Raw genomic sequence first — 22,996 nt, 5'->3', positions numbered from 1 at the left:
GGGAGGCTGTCGGCAGGAGCGGGCTGCGCGGGAGCATGTGCCCGCGAGAAGGGGGGGGGCAAAGGAGGCCACGTACATTTTTAGAAGAAAATAAATAAATAAAGGGAGAGATAAAAAATAAAGCGCCGGCGAGGCCGGGCCTGCCAGCGGTGGGGGCTGGGAGCGGGGGGGCGCGGGGAGGAGGAACGCTCGCGCATGGGAGCGGGGCTCCAGATTGAAAACAGATGGGATTTTTCTTGCCAACCTGACATCCGAGACCGCGGGAGGCGGGGTGAAACTTCCCCTCCGGAGCGGCTGGCAGCCAGTCGATATGGCAGCGGAGGGGGGAGGAAAAAAGGGGAAAAAAAAAAAGAAAAGAAAAGAAAAATCCCAGTTGGGTTGAGACCCCCCGGTGCCGGGGCTCCCCGTGAGCGGGGGGCAGCGCGGGCGCCGCGGAGGCTTTGACGCTGGGAGAGGTTTGATTTTCCCATTAAGCGTCTGATTCATCCGTTCCCGCGTGCTGGAGCTGAGCCCAGCCTGGCGGTTAAGACTTGCCCTAGGAGACGTTTTAGGGGCGTTTTGCACCCACGCCGGTCCCGCTGCACACGAGGGAAACCCGCGTACGGGCGATGCCACGTTTGCTCCTGCAAAAACACTCCTGCCGAAGGCCTGTGCCCAGGAAAAGCCGGGATGGAGCAAAGCCGTGCTCAGGGGTAGCTCAAAAAGATTTCCAAAAAAGAAGGGAACAGCACAGGGAGAAGGGAGGCCTCGGCAACCTTTGCAAAGCCTGATTTCTCTTAGCTAAGCCACAAGCACCCGAATCGGTTAACCTCCGGCAACGCGAGCTGCCCAGGTTTTAAGGAGCTGCAAACAAACGATGCTTCGCCCCGGAGCAGCGCGGCTGGGTCGAGCGTGGCACGCTGCCCGGGACCTGCTCCGGCACCCGACGGCACGCCAGCGCCGGGCCGGGCCGAACCGAGCCGGGCCGGGCCGAACCGAGCCCCCCGGCCCCCCAGCTCCTTCGCAAAACCAGGAGCTGCAAGCTGACGGCGTGGGCTCGACCACATATTTTCCAGGGGCTCTGGGAGACCAGCTTGCCGCCAGCCCGCGAACACACGCTCTTTTCATTCGGCGCTTTAAATACCCAATTGTGTCCGTTTTCAGCACGCTCATTTTTAGCATTTTAATGATACAGTCCCCAGCTCTCGCCCTCCTTGGATTGGCCCCAGCGTGGGCTTTTTTTTTTTTTTTTTCTCCTCCTTTTTTTTTTTTTTAATGTCTTGCAGAATGAGAGCGGAGAAGGAAGGGGGTTAGCAAGAGGTCACACATTTCTGCTAAACCAAGTGTTTTTCCAGCAGGCAGGGGGTCCCGCCGGGGACAAAGACAAACCAGGCGCTTTCGCTGCCCGCCGGCTGCCAGCGCCGCACCTTCGGCCCCGGTCCGGCCGGCAGTGCCCCGGGACGGTGCACGACGGGGGCAGCCAAGCCGCAGCCTCGCTCACCGGCATCAGCCGGGAAAACAGATTTTGGGGGTTTTGCACTGCAATAGCTTTGCCTTTTCCCCTCCCAGGGCCGTGCTTGGCCGCACGGCTCTGCTTGGGGCCAAGCGGACGACGCACGCCTGCACGCGGGTTCCTGCAGAGGACGGGCAGGCTCGGTGCATGCCACGGTCGCAGCCACGCCGGCACGCTGCCACCTCTGCCAGCCGCCCCGCTCAGCCCTGCTCCGCAGGACGCTTCCACGCCGCCCTTTCTCACTTTTTCTCCCCCCGCCGAGTAATATCGAAATGATATTTATTAAATTTGCTCCCTAAGTCCCTCAATCTGCTCGGTAATGCAGGGAATCCGCGAGGTGGTTGCGCTGATCCCGCCTCGGCGCGACCCGCTTAAGGCAGATGATCCGGGCTTTGGGGCCGCGCCGGCATCCCGGGCCCTGGCGCCGGGAAAAGCCGCCGGGCCGACGCTTTCGGCTCCCGTCTCCCTCTCCGATCGCCAATGGGGCCGGCCCCCACCCTCTCCCCAGCACGGAGCCCATTAAGTCTAAAGTTAGCGCCATAAAGGTTCATCAGATCCATTATCTCTGCATTCAGCTAAATTATGAAAATCATTAAGATAAGGAGGCGCGGAGGCCGTTTGGCTCCTGGAGAGGACGCGTTACAGGCTGGTTTTCTCCTCTCCTTCTTCCCCATTTAATTACCTTGAGTTTCACAGTATTTAATTCCATTTAGTAAACCTTTAATACGCGGAAAAAAAAACAATCGAAAGAAAACGACGGCTTTAGGGAGAGCGCGGAGCCGGGTTAGGAGCAGCGCCCGCCTCCGCCGCCCCGCTCCCGGGCCACGGCCGCCACCTCCGCGCGCGGCTTTGCCAGGACGAAGCCCAAGCGCCGGCCCGCGCTTCCCACCCGGTTTTCAGATCAGGCATCGCTCTGCAAAAGCAGCACCAGGAACGGGGGGAAAAAAAAGAGCAACTCGCTAAGTGTTCCCCCAGCAGCAGATCCAAATGCATTGATTCAAAAAAAGCTGCTAATTTAAAAAGCAAGATTTTAAGCAGTCGAGCGCGGTTATTTAATCCGACGCCAGCGACGCTGCTGCGGGAACGGATGCGGCTCCCGAGCATCCTTCCTCCGGCCTCCCCGCGGCGGCTGCACCGGGCTCGCTCCGGCCCAACCGCGCCGACGCGGGAGCGGGGACCCCAGCCCGGACCCCGGCAGCGTTCCCGCTGGGATCCCGGAGCGGGAAGGCACCGGCGGAGGCGGGAGCTCGACCCGCTCGTCGCCATCGCCGCGTTAACAAGCGGCTCCCAGGCCTGGCAGGTGCTTTCTGAATCCCCCCGCGCGGCACGCAGGATGATGGAGGAAATCGCCGGCCTCTTGATTTGTTCGCCTCCCCGGCCCAGAATAACCAGCTATTTATTTTTAAACAGCAGGATGCATCAAATGCTCAACCCGAGGCGGCGGAGGCAGCGGGATGGGGCTCGCGCGCCCGCCGCGGCAGCCTCCGGGCCGGAGGGAGGTTCGGCCTCTCCCTCCCCGCGGGCAAAGCCAGCCCCGAGCCTCCCGCTCGCAGGGCAGAGGCAGGAAAGCCGGAAAAGGGGGTTTCCCCCGCGCCGGCACCGCTTCCACGCCGAACGGCCGGCGCAGCGGGAGAGGGGGCCGCTTGGCACCGAGCACCGCGGCGCGGCCCCGCCGCCGGCTCCCGCTTCCCGGACAGGCTGTTCCCGGCGTTCCTGCCGCCGCCTCCGTCCCGGCAGCTTCCCCCGCGCGCCGGCGGTGCCGTCTGCTCGCCGCCCGCTCGCTGCTGGGGGGAATTCGCTCGAATTCGCTCCGGGAGACGTTAACGGCAGCCGAGCACACGCGCACGGGACATCGCTGTGCCGGGAGCGGCCACGAGGCCACCGCGGCCGAGCTCGCCCGAGAGCCGAGCGGCCTCCTTGCAGCTTAAACACCCCCCCCCAAGCCCAGCAGTTATTTAAATACGCGAGGTTTTGGGATGCAATTAATTACAAAGACTAGCAGGAGAAAAAGTGGCTTGAAAATAAAGCTTCTTGCAACGAAAAAGAAAGATCCGAGTTAAAAGCATCGCCTCAGTTTTGCTCTGCGGATTGAAGAGCAGCCCTGCGGAGCGCCCGCGGAGCCGGGGGGCACGGATGCGCCGGGAAACCCCGCCGGGGAGCCCGCGGATGTGCCGGGGCCCGGGGGAGCAGGGCACCCGGCGGGGCCGCTGCGCTCCCCGGGGCAGGATGGAGGATGCAGGACGGAGGCGCCGCGGAGGGATGCTCCGAGGCATCGGAAAAAGTCAAGGGTAAGCCAAGAACAAAGCAGCAGGCCGGGAGATCCGGTTACTAGAAACATGGCCGAATGACAGCCTAGCTCCCTTTTTTCCCCTTCTTTTAAGGGCGAAATAGGAACCTGCGTGGCTCCCGCAGCAGCCTCGCTAGTATTTTTAGGCCAGCCCGTCTTCTCCGGGCCGCCCCGATGGGTGCCGCGGCCTCGGGGACACACCGAGGGTGCCCGGTCACCAGAGCAGGGAGGCAGCAGTGAAGCTCTTCCATGGCCCACTCGTCCCCCGTGCGGGTCCGAGCGGAGATTTTAAAACAGAGGCAAGATTTGCACGGAAACGGCAGCGGGGCCGCGCGAGCGGGCTGCAGCGAGCGCTGCCCGGGATTTCCCGCAGATCCCCGCGCTGGGAGACTTTCCTCCTCCGGACAAGCAAGACAGAAACACCTGGACAACACCCGGATGCCGGAGGGGAACGACGGCGATGGGACGGAAAGGACAAAAACCTGGCTTGCAACTGGACCGAACGCAGCAGAGGTTTACACCACCTCCCAGCCGGGACGCTCGCTGGCGGGAGATTTGCCCCGTCCGGGGCAGGAGAGGGGAGACGAACACACGGTTGGGCTCCGGCCCCATCCGTGCTCAGCCGGAGTCTCCTGGGGAGGAAACGCCGCCCGGCTCCGGGATGCTGGGATGCATCCTACCCACCTCCGTCTTGGAGCCCCGAACAGAAACAGCCGCTTACAAACACCACCGACAGCCCTGGGCAGGGGGCAGAGCCGGGACGCTCACCGGTGCCCCCGCTCCCAGCTCCAAAGCCGGATTCGCCATCCCCGGGCGGCGAGATGGCGCGCCGAGCAGAGATCCTTATCGGGAAGTTATAACGAAGGTGGGACGCCGACACTGCCATTAATGTTATATTTCGGGAAGGTTTCAGTGAAACGATCCATCACCCCGAGCAGCAGGACGGCACCACGGAGCGGCACCGCGGCCCGGCTCCGGAGACCCGCGGCCGAGCCCGGCCCTCGGCTTTCTGCAAAAGCGGCACGCAAGCTCATTCGAACGGGCTTTGCCCTCGTTCGCTGGCTTTCGGAAGCACATTTTGCATTTCCAGACAGACGCAGCCGGCCGGGGCGCTCGCAGGACGGCCGCAGAGAGCCTCGGCTGGCGCGGGAGCGAGGGAGCCCGTCGCACAGACGGGTGAAGGCTCTGGAAGAGGAGGGTAAGGGTCATGGAGCCGCTTTTCCCTCGACTGAAACCGCTGCTGGCCGGCTGGAAGCAGGAGCCTCTCCCGGGAGGGAGGAAGCCATCGGGATCGCTCTCCCTCCGAGCGCGGCCGCTCCACCTTTCGCTGCCTGTTGCATTTTGCAATCAGCCCAAACCCCGCAAGAACACGGGAAAACATTAAAAAAGGAAGCACAGGAAAGGAGGCAGCGGGACGCGGGAGCCAGAAACGCGCCGCGCTGCTGCAACCCAGCCGCGAAGGCACCGCACATTCATCTGAATTTTAAATACCGAGCACGACGACCGGCATCCTCGCGGCTGCCACGAGCAGCCTCCGCGCTACGGCTTTTATGGTAATTCGCAGGGAGCTACCCACAAGGCACTGCAGAGATTTTCTTGGCAGCCATCCTAAACTAATTTTTATAGGTTAGTGTACGGTTATACATAAACGTTTAAGAAAAATAAGATGGCGACTCGGAGGGAAGGAGCCGGCGGGGAGGTTTCCACCCGCGGCACTAGAGCTGCCATCGCTTGGAGACCTCCGGGTCCCGCGGATTTCGCGGGCTCGCGCCCGGAGCCGCACGCAGCCCGTTATTCCACCATTGATTCCACCAGAAAGTCCAGCAGCCTCCGCCGGGCTCCCGCCTTCCCGCTCGGCTGAGACGTCCCCGGGCCACGGCCGAACCGCCACCGTCCGCTCTGACGTAAACCCGCCCGATTTAGAGGAATAACCTAAAAAACGAGGCCGCGAACGAGTGATTCAGCCGCCGCTTCGTGAAGCCAGCAACAACCCCGCTGCGGGAGCGAAGCCTCCGCGAGCCGGGCAGAGACCACCGCCGGCCTCCTGGACAAAAGCACCGCTGCCCGACCCGATGCCATTTGTGCCAACGCTAAACCAGTTCAGGTGTTTACGGCCTACGGGTTGCCTGGCCCAGGTTAATCCGACGGGTTTTTAAACCTGTTTGGACAAACTAGGACCTGCTCTCTAATCTGGACCAGCTGGTAATGCCCCCCAACCAGCTCCTCATCAGTGATGCCCCCCATTGATGATGCCCCCCAACCAGCTCCCCATCAGTGATGCCCCCCATTGATGATGCCCCCCAACCAGCTCATCAGTGATGCCCCCCATTGATGATGCCCCCCAACCAGCTCCTCATCAGTGATGCCCCCCATTGATGATGCCCCCCAACCAGCTCCCCATCAGTGATGCCCCCCATTGATGATGCCCCCCAACCAGCTCATCAGTGATGCCCCCCATCAATGATGCCCCCCAACCAGCTCCCCATCAATGATGCCCCCCAACCAGCTCCTCATCGATGTCGCCCCCCATCAATGATGTCCCCCAACCAGCTCACTGATGTCACCCCCCAACCAGCCCCCCATCGCTGTCAAGAGGGCAGCAGAGATTACTTCAGGGGATGCGAGGGCTGCAGGGGACAGGGCGAGCTCCACCAGTCCAAGAGCATTACGTTGGACCCGACCCAGAAGTCCAGAGGGTTTAAGAGTTGAAGGGTTGGAAAACAGAATAAAGACAGTTTCCAGTTTGCGAGGCCGTGAGGTCAAAGGAAAAAAATCAGTCAAGCAAACACTCACGAAGAGAGGACGCGAGCGGAAGGAGTCCAAGGAACAGAGCGCTAAGAGCGTTTTGGCTTATTGTGCAATAAACTGTGCAGAAGGGAAGCTGGCTTCGGTTTTACTACTTCAGGGCTCACAAGTTTAAATTGACAATTTTTAAAAATAATACTGCCATAGCCGGAAGCTTCCCGCACTCCCAGAGCCCGGTTATCATAACCGTTCTGCAAACATCATATAGAAAGAGTCCTATGGCACAAGGTGTTTGGAGAGGGGAAACTGCGGGTGAACAGGGGCAAAAAGAAGCGACTTGCCCAAAGTCGCAAAGCCGGGGCCAAAGCCGGGATTCCCAACAGCTCCGATTCCACTTTTGAGGATCTCTGCGTAGTGGCCGAAAGCAAAGAGACTCTCGGAGGGAGGCAGAGGGAAAGGATGATTATTTGAAGGAGAGTTAGGCACGTTTTTCACTCTGTCCAGGTAACGATTTTTAACTTAAGTCATTTGCAGATTTTCCTTTTTTGGAGCAGAGTCATGAATAACATGCATGCTCTTATCAACTGCATAAGCAGAATTTAAAGCCCAAAGTTCAGAAACTGTGGATTAAACTACTTAACAGCATCTAAAAAAAAAAAAAAAAAAAGCAACTGAATAACCTCTCTCCTTACCATAAGCTCGCACTGCCAGCACTGACCTGGGTTAGATCTGCCTTCGCTTTATCTTGGTATCCTACACTTGCAATTTTGCAACCTCTGCAATGCAAGAGAAAAACTATTTCAGTGGGAACAGGGAGGGCTCAGATAAAATCCGGCGCAGTGGCAGGCCACACAGAGCATTTCGCATCCATCAGCGCGACTCGCCGCCCACGCAGCTTCGTGCGCCACGTGGAAAAGTGGATAAACAGTTCACCGTGCGTTTACTACTCCGACTTACTCCGCAACAAGCCAAAGAGCTAGGCGGGACTTCGGCTCTGCTAAGCGCGACGCAGCGCTCGAGCCTATCGACCCACCAGGCTCCGCGGAGCATCCCCGCCCCGGCGGCTGGGCCGAGGAGCGGATCTGGGACCGTCCAGCCCGGCGCGGCCCTGAGGTCCCCAAGCCTGGCCCAAGGCCTTTGGGCGAGCCCGGGCAGACGTTCCTCCCGCGGCACGGAGATGCGCGAGCGCCTGCGACCGCTCCAAGCCTCCGGTTCCCCGGCCGTCTGCTCCAGCGTCCCACCTCGCCGGGCGTCGGACGCCTCCCCCCCCTCGCTCCCACCTCCCTCCCCGCTAACGGCGACCGGAATGAGGGGCTTTCCATAGGAGAATCCACACCTCGTGGAAAGGGAGCAAAAGCACCTTTTCCTCTTCTCCTTAGAAGAGGCGTCACGTACACGTCACCGGCTTGGAGCAGAGGCGGAAGCTTCCCCCCTTCGTCACAGCACCGCCTCTCCCCCCGGGCCAGGGGCGACGGGACCCCAGGAATTCATTCCCATTTATTCAGCTCCGGCTGATAAAACGGCCGTGCCAAAGGCTGGCGAGCAGCAGCGGCACCTCGGGGACCCAGCGAGGTGGACTCCCAGAGAGCACATCCCCGCTCCCCCGGCCTTCGGGACGGCGTCCCCGGTCCGTGCAGCCCCCGAACGGCTCCCGGCGCGGGACGCCTCTGCCTCCGCCCCCCGCGCCTCCCTCGCCGTGCCCGCGGGCCGGCCGGCATCCCTCCGCATTACCGAATGGCACCGATTCAACTGGAAGCTTCTCCTGCATTACTCAAAGTATTTATGACTCTTCCCCGTTGAAATATGGGCCCTCACCACGCACAGGAAGGAGGAGGAGAGTGCCAGCAAACGCGTTAATTTATAAGTCAATCTGGCAGGGAACAATTAGCAGCTTCCAATAACCGGGCGAGCAGGAGGAACGGTGCTTTTCCACGCAGCCGTCGCACGAGGACCCTCATCCCGGCGGGGTCCCCCCCGGCCCCGGGGAGGGCAGGCTGGGCGCGAGCGGGGCGGCAGGGCCATCAGCACCGCCCCACCGTCTCCAGGACGGCTCTCCGAGTCGCTCCGGAGACGAAATAGCCTGTGGCTCCCCCAGGGGACAAGTACGTCCCACGGCCGCGGAGCCGCCCTGCCGCGGTGGCACCTCCCGGCCAGGGGCCTCCGGCTCCGCGCGTGCGGCACGCTCTGTCCCAAAAACTTATCGTTGGGCTGCTTCCTCCGCCGCCCCCCCCCCCCCGGCTTTCCCGGCCCCCGCCATCCCGGGGGGCTCCCGGCATCCGCAGCGGGAAGAGCTCGGAGGCGCCGGGTGGGAAGGAAGGCAGCACCCGGGGAGGGGGCAAAGCCGCCCCGGCGCCGCCGACCCCCCCAAACCGCAGCCCGTGGGAAACGCCGCGTCCCCGAAACGCCACGTCCCGCCCCGCGGGGCCGGGGGAGCCCGGCGAGGGGCGCGGGGGCGTTCCGCCGTGCGGGAAGCGGGCTGGTCCTCCCGGAAAGGGGGTGGTTTCCCGGGGAACGGGCGGCACCCAGGTATCGGGATGCAGGACGGAGCACCGGGCGCATCCCAGGCGCCGGAATCAGAGCACGGGACACAGCATGGATTGCATCCAGGTGCCCGTCCTGGAACACGGGACACTGCACGGAGCTTCCCGGGTAGCAGCACACGGGAGGACACGGATTGCATCCCAGGGCTGGCACGGGACACGGCACGGATGGCATCTGGATGCCAATACCGGAGCACGGACAGTGCACATGCCGGGTAGCAAAACCGGAGCACAGAGCACATCCCGGGCACCGGAGCAGGGAGGGAGCACGGCACACATCCCGGGTACCAAAACCAGAGCACGTCCCGGGTACCGGAGCACAAAGCACATCCCGGCTACCGGAGCAGGGAGGGAGCACAGAGCACATCCCGGGCACCGGAGCAGGGAGGGAGCACAGAGCACATCCCGGATGCCGGTACCGGAGCACAGAGCACATCCCGGATGCTCGTACCAGAGCACAAAGCACATCCCGGGTACCGGAGCAGGAGTGAGTACGGCACATCCCGGATGCCGGTGCCGGAGCACTGCGCGCATCCCTGGTACCCATTCCGGAGCATCCCGGGATACCCATTCCGGTACCCGTTCCGGAGCATCCCGGGAGCGGGGAGGGAGCGCAGCGCACGCCGCGGGGGCGGCAGCCTGGGCAGGGTGTGGAGCCCAGCTCGCCCCGGGGCTGCGGAGCAGGGCCGGGGTGCATCTCCCCCCGCTATAACGCCCCCCCCACCCACGCTCCCCCGTTATAACGACCCTGCTCGTCGCCGCTGCAACGCGCCTCCCCCCTGCAACTGCCCCCGCCCCTCCCAGGCGCCCCCTCCCCGCTACAACGCGCTCCCCCTCCCAGTGCCACCCGCTTGCACGCCCTCCCCCCGCCCCCCCCGCACAACGCGACCCCAGCGCACCCTGCCCACACCCCTCCGCTGCGCCCCCCGCTATAACGCGCTTCCCTCGGGGGGCCCCCCCCGAGCGCAACCCGCCCGCACCTCCTCTGCCAGGCAGCGCCGCTACAACGCGCCCCCCCGCACAGCCCACCTGCGCCCCCCGCTACAGCGCGGCGCTCCCGAGGCAGCGCGCCCGCATCCCTCCCCGCTATAACGCGGCTCCTCGGCGCCGCCCGCCCCGCGCTGCGGCGCGACCCCCCCCCCAACGCTGCCCCCGGTACAACGCGCCCCCCCGTGCAACCCACCTGCGGCCCCCGGTACAACGCGCCCCCCCGTGCAACCCACCTGCGCCCCCTCCCCGCTACAACGCGCCCCTCTCCGTGCCGCCCGCCCGCGCTGCCCCCGCTACAACGCGCCCCCCCCCTCCGGACCCCCCGCACCTGCGCCGCCGCTGCGCCGCGCCCCCCGCTATAGCGCGCCCCCGCCGTACCTGGCGGCGCGGCCGCCCGCTCCCATGCCGGCCGGCGGAGGGGCGCGGAAGGGCCGCGGCCGCCCTCCTCCTCCTCCGCCTCCTCCTCCGCCTCCGCCCGGCGGCTGCGCTGGGGCCGCGGCGCGGGGACACTGCGGCGCGAGCTCCCGCCCGCCGCCGGCCACTCGCACAGGTGATGTCATTCCCCGAGCCGCCGCCGCCTGACGTCACCGCGGGGCGGGCCCCGCCGCGGGCGCGGGGGGCGGCCGACGTCACCGCGGAGGCGAGGCGGGCGGGGCCGGGCGCCGCGCGGCCAATGGGAGCGCGCGCCGCCGCCGCGCGGCCGGGGGCGGGGCCGCGGGGCTTAAAGGGGCCGCGGGTGCCGCGCACGTGGCCGCGGAGGCGCGAGGTCGCGCGGGTCTGGGGCGCTGCCGCCGCCGCCCGCGGTGCCTCGGTGCTCCGCCGTGTCCCCCCGCGGCCGCGTTTTGCCGCTATTCAGTATGTTTCCCATTCTGAATGTGCTGCGCATGTTCAGCATAGTTCTGACGTGCGATGTGTTGCCAACGTTTGGTGTATTTCCCACATTCAGTGTTAGTCATATTCAATGTATTTCTCATATTCAATGTATTTCTCTTATTCAATACATTTCTCATATTCACTTCCCCTATTCTGTGTGCTGCCAACCTTCGATGCATTTCTCATGTTCAATATATTCACCATGTTCAATGCATTACCAAGGTTTGATGTTTCCCCCATTCAATGTGTTATCAATATTCGATATATTTCTCTTATTCAAGGCATTTCTTCTAGTCAATGTGTTTCTCATATTCATTTCCCCTAATCAATATATGACCAATATTCATTTCTCACAATCAATGTATTTGCCATATTCAGTGCATTACCCAGGTTGGATACGTGCCCCCCATGCCACGTATTATCGATAGTCAATGGATTTCTCCTATTCTTTGACTTGCTCTGTGCAAATCCAGCAGCAAGATGTTGTTGTTTGGCTCCGGAGCCGGCTGGGAATTGCCAGGGTGGCCCCAGGATCCGGCCCGCGCTTGGCCAGGCGAGGGGCTGCCGCCGCCGCAGCCTCGGAGACAAGCCCTGGGTCTGATTTGTCACCATCGAAATTGTGTGCAAGAAAGGGTCGTTTCCAATGAATCCCCCAATTTGGAAAAAGAAGATTAAACGCAGATCTGACATAACCAAAATGTCTCATTTTGAGCCTTTCAGTTGAATCGTTTTGGGGCTGTTTTGGTTAAAAATTACTCTGGGGCTCTGGAATTTTTTAGTAAAATTAGACTGCTGAAAGGGGAAGTTATTCCGCTGGAAGGATCATTTCTGCTTTTCTTCTCCTTTGCGTCCCCTCAGTCAAATCCGAAATTCTGGATTTCTCTGGACAGCAGGTTGTCATGTTGTTGGGTGATGGTGCCACATACAGAGCCCACAGGGACCCACAGGGGCCCCCAGGCACCCATAGGAGCCATATGGACTCATGGGGGTCCAGAGGAGCCCAGAGGAGCTCATAGGAGCCCACAGGGAGCCATAGGGGTCCATAGGAGCTCGTAGGGGTCTATATGGGTTTATGGGAGCCTGAAGGAGCTCATAGGGGTCCATAGGAGCTCACAGAGGTCCATAGGGGTTCATAGGAGCCCAAGGGAGCTCATAGGGGTCCATAGGAGCTCACAGAGGTCCATAGGGGTTCATAGGAGCCCAAGGGAGCTCATAGGGGTCCATAGGAGCTCACAGAGGTCCATAGGGGTTCGTAGGAGCCCAAGGGAGCTCATAGGGGTCCATAGGAGCTCACAGAGGTCCATAGGGATTCATAGGAGCCCAAGGGAGCTCATAGGGGTCCATAGGAGCACAAAGGAGCTCACAGGGGCCCACAGGGACCCATAGGGGCCCATAGGAGCCTGAAGGAGCTCACAGGGGCCCACAGTGACCCATAGGGGTCCATAGGAGCCTGAAGGAGCTTATAGGAGGCCAAAGGAGCTCATAGGGGCCCATACGGGTCCGTAGGAGCACGTAGGAGCTCTTAGGGGCCCATAGGAGCCTATAGGGACCCATAGGATCCCATAGTGCTGCATAGAAGCCCAGAAGGGCTCCTGGGGCCCATAGAGACCCATAGAGGTCTATAAAAGCCTATAGGGTCCCACAGAGGTCCATACAGGCCCATGGGTGTCCACAGGAGCCCATGGGGGCCCATACGGGCTGTGAAGGTGCTGCTGCAGGACCTGGCCTCCCCTCTCATCCCCTCTATGCGCAGAGGAGAGCCCCGGGCCGTCCCGTCCCGTCCCGACCCGCGGCGCCTGCAGCCAAGCCGGGACCGACCGCCGGGTTCGTTCCACGCCTGGAAAAGCCGCCTTTGCCGTGGTGCCGGCCTCCTCGCCCCGGCCCTTCCCGGGTTTCCCGCTCCGTGTCCCGTGGCAAAGAGCACGTCACCATGGCCCCCGTACGCTATCTGCTGCATCTGCGTCCTTAATGGATGTATAATATTTTACAGTAATTTCCTCATTTGTCATGCAATCAAATCCTTTGATCAGACATGGGAGAAATGTAAATATCAATTATTAACCATCCCATTCTGCTCTTGCTCGACTGGATTTTTTTCTTTTTTTTGGAGAAGGAATTGATTCATTTGCAATTCAGCTCTCAACGTATTTTTAATTAGGATGCTTACATATCTGGATAAGCTGTATTTTTGGAGGGAGAGGTATTTGATCACCAGAGCAATCGATGCATCCATGTATATTTTATGGCTGAGAGATAGCTGTGAAGGAAAAGGAGTGGGGGTTTAAATCCTGTGGGTAGATGACTGGTATGCCGCAGCCTAAAATCTCACTGGCCATATTTGCTACTGTACCGTCATTTATAGCCCTGCAAAGCGTGCGAAGCGTTGGCATAAAACAGAGAGGTGGCCAGGAAATTTCTGACAGAATATTTTTCTATCCGCAAATAGTTCCTTTTCTTTTTTTTTTTTTTTCTGGAAAATGAAACATTTTGTAAAAACACGTTGCCTTTGGCAAAAATGGGCTTTGAAATGAAAATAATAACCACAACAGAAAAATAGGAGATGGATGAAACTCATCCGCTTTCCTTTTGGGAGGGAGCTGGCGGTCTGTGGGCCGAAACACGTATTTGTCTTTGCACTTCAGTGCTCCGGCCCTGTGACATTTTCGCCGGTGCCAGTTTTGTGTGTTCCCAAAGCGGGAGGTAATCCCCTTTCTTCCACCCCCGAATCGCCAATTCGGCTCCAAACGCGGCAGCCCGGGAGCGTTATCCCTTCCAGCCGGGCTGTTTATTTGCTTCCCGGGGTTTTATTGAAGCCCTGCGAGTCGCGCCGCGCGAGCTTCCCCTCTCCTCCGTCATCTGCTTCGGTTCCTTTGAAGGAAAACACTGGATATCTCCGGCCGTGCAGCGCCGCGCTACGACCGCGGGATCCGGCCAACATGCGTTTTGTGGGTCCTCCGAAGGGAAGCGGAGGCTCTCTGGAGGCAGGAGCTTCTTGGATGCTGGGGAGCAGCTCCCAGGAGCCCCCTCCACCAGCGCCGCTCGCGTCCTGCCCCGGGAAAGGCTTCTCTGCCCTCTCCCTCGGTTGCTCCAAAATCCCGATGGGGAACACGGGCACCAACATCCAAAGGCACCACCCGAGAAAATCATCGCTTTGAAGGTTTGGGCTTGGTTTGCCCCAAAACTCCTTGGAGTTGGTGCCGAATCCGACTCTGCCGCAGACTTGTCTTCCGTCGTCGCTGCGGAGCATCGATCCGCCGGAGAGCCGCGGCGGGGAGCGGGGCTCCTCGTCCCGGGAGCCGGCAGCCGGTGCAGCAAAATCCCGGCGTGAGCAATAGTCACTCCTGGTGCTCGCTCAGCTCCAGATCCAATAATCTGAAAAATTCACAAGTGGCTGCAGACACAAATTAACTTAGCAGCACATTTTGGAAGCGTCACAGAACGGGGGAGGATACGAATGCGGAGCGTGCCGGCGGACGGGAAGCGCTCGAGTCCTCCGCAGCAGCACGCTCCCGCCTCGGATAACACAGACATTCGTGTATTATCGTGTGTTACGTATTATTGCATTTCGTCCCGCAGCTAAAGCGGGCTGAAATGCAATAATACGGCAGGCCAAGATGGAGCGGTGCCATATGGAGCCCGGGGAAGCTGGCCCTGCTCGCCGCTCCTCCAATGTTTTCAGCTGTGTCATCGGTACTTTGCTCCATCAGGATCATTACAGGCTCGGTCCTGTCTTGCCGGGGAAGAATTATGGGCTGGATTCGGCCGCCTATTGCACCAAAGTCATTGGCGTCGCAGGGAGGGAAAGGACAGAGAGATCTGGCTCGTGGTCCCCGTTTCGGATCCGCAGAGCACAAGCCGTAAAACCTCGATGAAGCTCGTTAGCTCCCGAGCAGGAAAAGGGCCTCCTTGCTCCAGCCCGGCTCGGGGGCGGTCCGGGGGGTGCATCGGGGCCTCCCCCCGGCTGCGTTTCCCCGTGGGCCCTTTGCATCCGCGGCGGTTTTCCTGCCGGCGGGGCGGGGAAGAGGAGCTCGGGTGACAAATACGAGGAAGGGCCGCGCGGGAGGCTGCGGACAGGCGCTCTGCGAGTGTAGCCCGCGCCGTACGCCAGCTCGGCCTCGGGGAAGCAGCCCTGAGACGGCACGGCCCGTGCTGGACCTTCTCCCGGGGCTTCTCCCTCCGGGAGGGTCAGCCACGCTCTGCCTCTGCCCTCCTCTCTCCTCGACGAGCCAACCGGGGTCTTTTTAACCCTTTGGGCGATGTGGCATGTGCTCTTCCAGGGCGACTTCCCAAACTGGTGGACCTGGCCGTGCTGGACACCCATCCCGGCACCCAGGGCTGTTGCCAGGACCGCAGTGTCTCTTGAAGGCCAAGCAGGGTCCCGTTGCTTGGGATGCACGTGGCGATGGCTGCACCCGCTGCGTCTCCATCCATCAGTTATTCCCTCTCTTGTTCTTTCATCTCCAGCTTCCAACATCGGCTTCTTATCCCACACGTCTTGCTTCCCTCGGGTTCGATCCAGTGCCAGGGCCAGCTCAGCGCCAGCCACCTCCGTCCCACCTCCCCGGCGCTCCCAGGAGCCTCCTGCGTTACCGTGATGATGATGATGATGATTTTAACCCCTCCTCCCTGGCCAGGGCAGACAGCAGAGGCCTTTTGTCCGGATGAAACGAGGATGGAAGCGGTGGGATTAGCGCGACTAGTCCTTCATCGCTGCGCCTGCTTCGGGAGCCGCCGCGGACCGGGATGCTGGAGCACAGAGGGTTTCGGCGTGGGCCTGGCTATAAATCGCCGGGGCACCGCGAAGGGCTTTTTGTGGCGTTTCCCTGGGCTGGTGTCACCCCTGGGGTGCCGCGGCCCCATCGCTCATGCTGGTGCCGGCTGCAAACCTTCGGAGCATCAAATCCGGGGGAAATTCCCGCGCTCGCCCGCAGTGCCGGCTCAAAGTAATGGCGTTCCTCCAGGGGAAAATTGAGCTAAGAAAGAAGGAAATTAGATTTTTTCTTTTTTTTTTTCACGATAGCCTACTTCCCTGGCGTTAAGTAATAACGAATATTGCGTTTTGGGCTTGCTTTCGTCCTAGCCCCAATCAGGACTTCATTCTTCCGTGCACCTGCGTGGGCGTTTGCTCCGGCACAAAATGAGCGCAGGCGGCCCGGCTGCTCCAGGCACAGCCGTTTCCCTTGAAACGGCGTGGAAAAACCCGGCGGGGAGCAGAGCCCGCGCGCCGCGGCCGTCCTCGCGCCCCGGGGCCCTCCCACGACTTTTTGCACGCTTCCAAAGCGGGGAAGGGGCCCGGCTGCGAGCCCCCGCGCGGGCTCTGCCCCTCCGTCCGGCTGGCCGCGGGAAAAAGCACCTTCTGATCCCGACTTTCTCCTTATTGCACTGGCTTTTACTGCCTTGCTGCCACATTTTGGCAGGATTAATCTGAGATAACGCTAGCCCGAGCGGCGGCCTTTGCTTTTGTGGTCTCCTTGTCTGTTTTCCGCCTGGCTAAACCTAGGAAAAGTCCGGAGCAACCCGGGGGCCCCGGCTCGGCCAATGCGTGTCTGCCATCTCCGCGTTCAACCGCAGCGGGGAAAAAAAGGAGAAAAACCCTCTGACAAGGGTTATCTTCATTGCTAATGAAAAGTGAAGGTGGAGGGGGCAGGACGATGCCAGCCGGCATCGCTCAGCCGCTGCCCCGCTCCGCGTCCCCCCTCGCTCCCACGGGAACGGGCAACGGATCCGGGCTGTGCTGGGTGGCTCCGGCACGGAAACGGGGGCGGGGGGAAGCACCAAAACTCCCTGCAAGCCCTGCCGCTTGCACCCGTGCCCTGCGCGTCTCCGAGCCCCGTGGCGCAGGGTGGGGGCCGTGGCCACCCGGCATCGCGGCGCCGGATCGGGACGTTCGCTTCGGCCTCTGCCGCTCGCGTCCAGGCCATTACCGAAGTCGCTCCCTGCTTTCTTTACCGCTCGCCTCCGGAGGTGCGGTAATGCCTTCTCCAGCAGGGAGGAGGTGATTAGGAGACCCGCTCCCGCCGCGAGTCTAGATTAGGTTGGGATGGAGCGCGGCGGAGGCGAGCCGCTGCTCGGGAGCCGGCCAGGGCCGTTTCCTTAGCTGCAAAGGGCAGATGCTGGAGAAGACGGCAAACGTCCTGTACCCTTCCAGGAGCCCCTTCCCCGCTCACAGGGTCCCGTCCGCAGCTCCGCAGCTGCCCTGCTTTCTGGCGAGCTTTTTCCACCTTTTCCGGCTCGCGGGAGCCTCCGCGCCGCGGCTCCCGTAAATGCCCTCTCCATCTTGCTCTGATCATTAGCCGGGAGCACGCCGCTCGCAGCGCTGCTGTAATGAAAGGCACTGAACTTCGGGATCTCAATTAATGACAGCAAATGCTCAGTATCCGAGGAAAAGGCTTTGCTCAAATTATATCGCAATAATACTGTGTGCGTCCGTGTGCTCCTCCGGAGCGGAGCAGGCATGCGCCATGTATCTCAATTTTGCTGCGCTCTCATGTCATTAGCTCGAAGCGTACATCTCTTTCCTGCCCGATGCACAGAGTCATTCCTAATTCCCGGGCTCCTCAGCCGTCTCGCAGAACAAAATCGAACCCTAATGCTGCACGGCACTCCACCTCCGTCTGATAAATAAATCCCAGCTCTTAATGAATTAGACCGAGTCATTATAATTAATAAACAGATGCGAGCGCCTGCTCGTTTGGTTGCTAACTCCGCTGTTCGCAAAGCTGTCGCTGCAGCAGCTGAGAGCTGCCCACCCAGGACCGGTCCCTCCGCAGCGCCCGGGGAGCCGCCGCTGTCCCCGCGGGGACGAAGGCCGGGGCTGGCACGTGGACGGCGGCAGCGGTGGCTTCGGAGCCCCCCAGGCTGCCGCGTTTGGAGACAAGGGTTGGTGTCCAGCCCCTCTCCGACCACCGGTGGAAACGCTTGGTAGAAACCACGGGCACGATGGGGAGAAATGGCTGCAAGGAGGGATGTGGCGTTTCCATCCCTGTCCCTCCGGGGCAGAAATGACCCCGCAGAGCGGACGGAGGTGGAGGATCAGGCCAGGGCTGGGTGTCGCGGGAGAAAGGGAGCATCGTGGCACCAGGCGGGTTACGGAGGGTGACGCCTGCGCGTCCCCACCGCCGCCCCACCACCCCTGCCAGGCCCGCGGCGGGGGACGGGGCTGCCGGGGGGACACATCCAGCAGACGAGGTTCTTCCACCCGTATCTACGTCAACGCGGGCGCCGGGGGACCGGCGTGTGCTGCAGACGCCTCCGTGGATGCGGATGCTGCCTTCCCATCCCGCCCGGCCGGCAGCACTCCGATAAACCCAGTCCACGCGTTACGGCATCAATTTCCTCTCTATTAATTTTGGTCTCTTAAGATTTATCATCGTCTTTCATCAGCAGATCAAAAGCAATTGGCAAAGTCTCAAATAACCTTTTAATTCCGAGCCGGGAGCCAAGATGCAGCCGGCGGAGCGGCGTCCTCGGGGTGGCACCGCCGGGCTCGCGTCCCCCACGGCTGCACTGGGGAGAAGGGGCAGGACGGCACCCGCAAGCGGAGGCGCCCGTGGCTGATTTTTCATTGCAAAAGCATCTCATTTGTTCAAACTGAGATTTTTCCACTGCACAGAGCTGGTTTCACCATGTTTCTTGAATTGCACGCTTTGTTTCGATGGACAAAACCAGTCTGCAACGACTGAAACTCCCTTTCTGGCGCCGGCAAAGCAAAGCTCCCCTCCTCAAGGGCTTGCATTGAAAACGGATTAACGTGCAAAGCTGCATCCAAGGCAGGAACGTCACAAAAGCAGCAGATAGCCGATATCGCCGACCTGCCGTGCGCTGCCCTTTCCACCCTCCGGGCTCGGCGAGCTCCCTCCACGGCTCGCAGCGGGACCGGCCACGCCGGCACGTTCCCTTTGCCGGCGGCACTCGCGACCTCGGCGAACGCGGTGCTTTTATAGACCCACCCGCCCTTGCACGCAGGCAAGACAGCAGGAAGGGTCAGTGTCCAGCTCCGCTTGGGGTAAGCGGCTGCAAAAGGAAGATAATGGAAAAATTGGGTTTTTTTCCCCCTCCTGTCTGTGCAGACAAGTTGCTTTGCCAATGGTCTGCTCTGTCCCAGGTCGGTGATGGAGATCTGACCGCACATGTAGCACCCACCTCGCATTCGAACATCTGCCCTGCTCCATTGCCCAAAAACTAAGCATCCTGCCCAAACCCCGTGCAGATGCTGCGGGCTCTGCCAGCCCCCTCGGCCAGCCGGCACCTGCGAGGTCCCGGGGACAGGGAAAACCTTGTCCCGTCCCTGCTGGTGCTGCGGGAGCTGCCGCTTTCCCAGCTGCAAGGCGCCGTTTTGCCAAAACTGGTGTTTTGCCCTCGGGGCGCACGCGGAGCCGTTTCCTCCAGGCGAGAGGAGCAGCCAGGCGAGGGTGCTTGACGCCGGGGCCGATTAGCGATCCGGCTCCGTGGTGGCACCCGCAGCCTCCCCTGCGTGCACACGTGTGGCACGGTGACTCCCGAGCCGGGAGAATGAAACCGGGTGGCAAGGAGGCAGCAGGCCCGCGGGGAGGGAGCCCCGGGGGAGCATCGCTGCTGCGGCCGGGCACGGCCGCCCGCGGGCTCAGATCGGCCCTTAGCTCTGTAAGTACGTGCGTGGTTTTGCTGCCACAAAAAAGAGGCATTAAGAAGTTGAGTCCAAATTTAGAGGGGAAACGAAACAGGGGTTTTGAGCAAACACCTCATCTGTGCCTCATCTTCCTGGGGAGCAAAGTATCACGTCATTTTTCCTCCTCCTCCTTAGAAATAAAAGCAAATAGGCAGCAAAGGCGAGGGGAGTTAGTGCGTGATTTAGTGACCTGCTGGTCCCACGTTGCAGGGAGGGAGGCGGAGATGGGGGCAGAGCCCTGAAGGCAGAGCAGAAAAAGACATTTATGAACTGCAGAGGTTGCATCCCACGTTGGCATTTAAGAACCGTCCGGCTGCGGGTGCCGGAGCGACCTGGGCTGGGGAGAGCCGCCCCGCGCAAACGGCTCCCGCGGGGGGGAAAGGGGAGGCAAGGGGTGCAACCCCCCGAAAGGGTCTGCTGGGAAACGCGCACAAGGGAGCCACAGGCCAAATCTTCAGGTTTCCAGAACCAAGTCTGTAAAGGACCATTTTAGCATGGCGCAATAAGGGATTTGCACCATAAAAAAGGAAGCGATGGTGTCGGAGGGAGAGCGGCCCTGCGGCGGGGGGCAGGTTGCAGCCTTTCGCCCGGGGCTGGGACGGGTCCTGTTGTGCTGCAGCAGCCCAAAGGGGCAGAAGGAGCTCGGAGAGGCCAAAGCGAGGGGTGAGGCATCCAGCTGCGGGGCGGCTTTCTCCCAGAACGACTGTCCTGGCCGGTAAAAACGCCCTCTGCAAGCTGCACCAGATGCCTTCAGCTATTTGTAGGGGCTGGGGAAAAAAATAAAAAAAAGTGCAGAAGCAGAGGAAGAAGAATTCAATATTTCTATTTGTTCTTATCCAAATAAATTGAGATGTATTTGTGGAAGTGTCAGAGAAGCCCGCAGGAACGAAACTATAAAATAACACAGCTGCTTCATGAGTCTATGACAGACAGCGTAGATTAATGTACTGGCGTTTTTATGGTCTGTTAACAACTGATAGGGGTTTTAAATATATTATCTCCCATTGTATTGTCTGTCATTTTAAAAACTGTTCGTGTCTATTGTGTTTGCTTTTAAGAGGTGCTTACGGAACAATCAGGCAGTCGCTTCCCGATCTCGCCGCCTCTTCCCGGCCGCAGATACATCATTGTCTCTGCCGCTCTTTTTTCCCTAGATAGGTTTTCCCCAACACTTTCATGGACAATTTATTCCAAAACCTATCGAAACCCCCCTCATGTTCCTTAATTCCAGGAGCTTTAAGAAGCTTTTCTGCCTTTGCACTCGGTTATCTCGGAGAAGCGAGAGCAGCTGCGGCTGGAGCCGGCCCCGGCCGCGGCGGGGAGGAGAGGACCCGAAGGGCCTGGACCGGGCACTGAGCTGCGGTGACGGCCCTCGGGAAGCCTCGCAGGACGTTGAGATGTTGTGGAAACCTCGCAGCATCTCCTGGGGTTTGGTGGCAGAACGGGCGGCTTTGGGGCTCCTCCCGCCCTGGGGAAGCTCAGGGATGAGGCGGGAGCGGGAGGAGGCTTTCGAGCGGCATCCCGGCGCGGTCCCGGCTCCGGCCACCGCGTCCCCCGGTGCGGGAGACGACATGAGATCGGTTACTCCAGGAGGCTTCGGAGCAGATGTCGCTGGGAGGAAACATCTGGACGATGTCGCTGGCATCTGGCACGGAGCCGCGCTCCCAGCCGGGGACGGGCAGAGCGAGCCGCCGGGCGCGGGGGGGGAAGGTGCGCGGTCCCCGTGCCGAGAGGTGCCTAGCGCGTCCCGCTCCCGGCTGGCTTCCCCCCGCCGGGGGTGCTGAGGGGTCTGTGCAACTTTCTCGGAAGGCTTCGGTTGCTCTGACCCGGGTTACATCAGGTGGCGAGAACAAAGACGCCCTTTCGATGCTGCGCCGCGGCGCTGGAGACGATGAAAGGAGAGGAACCTCGGCACGGATGAAAGACGCCTTCCCTCGGCTTCCCTGCGCCGCCGGCGAGGAGAACGGAGGCGGAGAAGCGGCACGACGGTGAAACAGAGTAAAGGGGGCCCGGCGCTGCCGTACCGGGATAACGCCCTGTGCCTGGAGGCCACACCGTTCCCACCTGCACGTGCCGCTGCTGAGGCTGACGTTGCTCCTGATGCATCGGGGAAACACCAGCCCTGGCTCCACCTTGGTCATCGCCGATGGGTCAAAGCCCCCGGCTCAGCCGCGGCCAGACCCTCCGGCAGGATCCGGCCCCCGCTCCGAGGCTCCTGGGCCACCTGCGAGGCCGGAGCAGGAGCAGCAGGGATTCAACCTGGGGAGCCGCGGCAGGTTGCTCTGAAAGAGCCCCGGAAAGCCAAAGAGGCCGTCGTGAAACCTGGCCGGGATGGAAAGCGACGGGCGTCCGCGGGAAGGGCACCGCGGGGAGCTGCGGCCGGGCTCCTGCAGGAGCTGCATCTGCAGAAATGCTGAAGGATCTCAGAGATTTAATCAAGTATATTCAAGTGCCTTCAACCCCGCTTTGGTGATGCGAATGCAGCGAGCTCGCGTTGAATCGAGGGCGTCCGCGGAGGGGAAGGCCGCGCGGCGCGGCAGCCAAGCCGGCACAGACGCCCGGCGTCCGTCTGTCTGCAGGGGAGGCTGGTTGTGGCTGATGCACTCGGCAGATTTTGGGCGGCTCTTTGATGACCTGAGCTGGGCAGCGGCCCAGGCCACCAGCACGCATCCCTTCCCCACTGTCATGGCTGTTTCTCCCCTCCCAGCTTTGACGCCGGGCTTGGGGACCTCCCTTGGGGACGGGCACAGGTAATTGCGACGGGAAGGTGATCCTGGTGCGTGCTGCAAATGCTGCAAATGCTCCAGGCGATTTGAAGCATGAAGCCGCATACGTTTGCCGAGATCGGTGCTCCCAGTCCGCTTGGGCTCGCTCAGGCGGTTTCCCCTGTTTATCCCCTCTGTCTCTAGGTGCTTTCGAGCACTGGGGGCTTCGCGAAGGAAAAATCATCGCAAAAAGCTTTCGGCAGCCTCATTCATTCATGCACAAAACCCTCGGTGCTGGTCGGAGCGCGGGGTTGGGTGAGGCGGGACGGTGCCGGGAGCGTGTCCCAGCCCGCGTTTCCAGGCGGGACGGACGGTGTCTTGCCCCCGCGCGGGCACACGCACCGTTCCCATTGACAAAACCGGGGACGGGGCCGTGGGAAACCGCTGAATGGGGAATCGATGGAGGCCAATATTAATTAACAGCCTCTGCGGCGGGGGCCGGCGCTTGAATGAAGCTCGTCTGCACGGGGATTCGCCTCCGCTTCGGATGCCTCCGTCCGCTTTTCACTGCCCTTCCCTCCCGCGGCCCCGCTTCGCCCCGGGAGAGCCGGCCGCGCTTCTCCCGCGGGCCCCGGCGCAAGGTCAGAGCGGCCGCGCTTTCCACCGGGACGGCCTCCGGGGAGTAAACAATAATTAACCTTAAATTAAAGCCGGTTG

General features: G+C 61.3%; 1 protein-coding gene across 1 annotated transcript in view; it reads right to left on the bottom strand.

Moving 5' to 3' along the window:
* Positions 1-10,629, bottom strand: part of PTPRS (protein tyrosine phosphatase receptor type S) — a 138,879-nt gene extending 128,250 nt beyond the window's left edge. Inside the window, exon 1 of the mRNA XM_064497516.1 lies at positions 10,433-10,629. The gene's annotated coding sequence lies outside the window, so the exon portion shown is untranslated. The remainder of the gene's footprint in view (positions 1-10,432) is intronic.
* Between the last annotated feature and the right edge of the window lie 12,367 nt (positions 10,630-22,996).

Source organism: Dromaius novaehollandiae, chromosome 25 (assembly GCF_036370855.1).
Source record: "Dromaius novaehollandiae isolate bDroNov1 chromosome 25, bDroNov1.hap1, whole genome shotgun sequence".
NCBI classification, from domain to species: Eukaryota; Metazoa; Chordata; class Aves; order Casuariiformes; family Dromaiidae; genus Dromaius; species Dromaius novaehollandiae.
The sequence above is the reverse complement of the archived record's forward strand: the minus strand, read 5'-3'. Positions and strand labels throughout refer to the sequence as shown.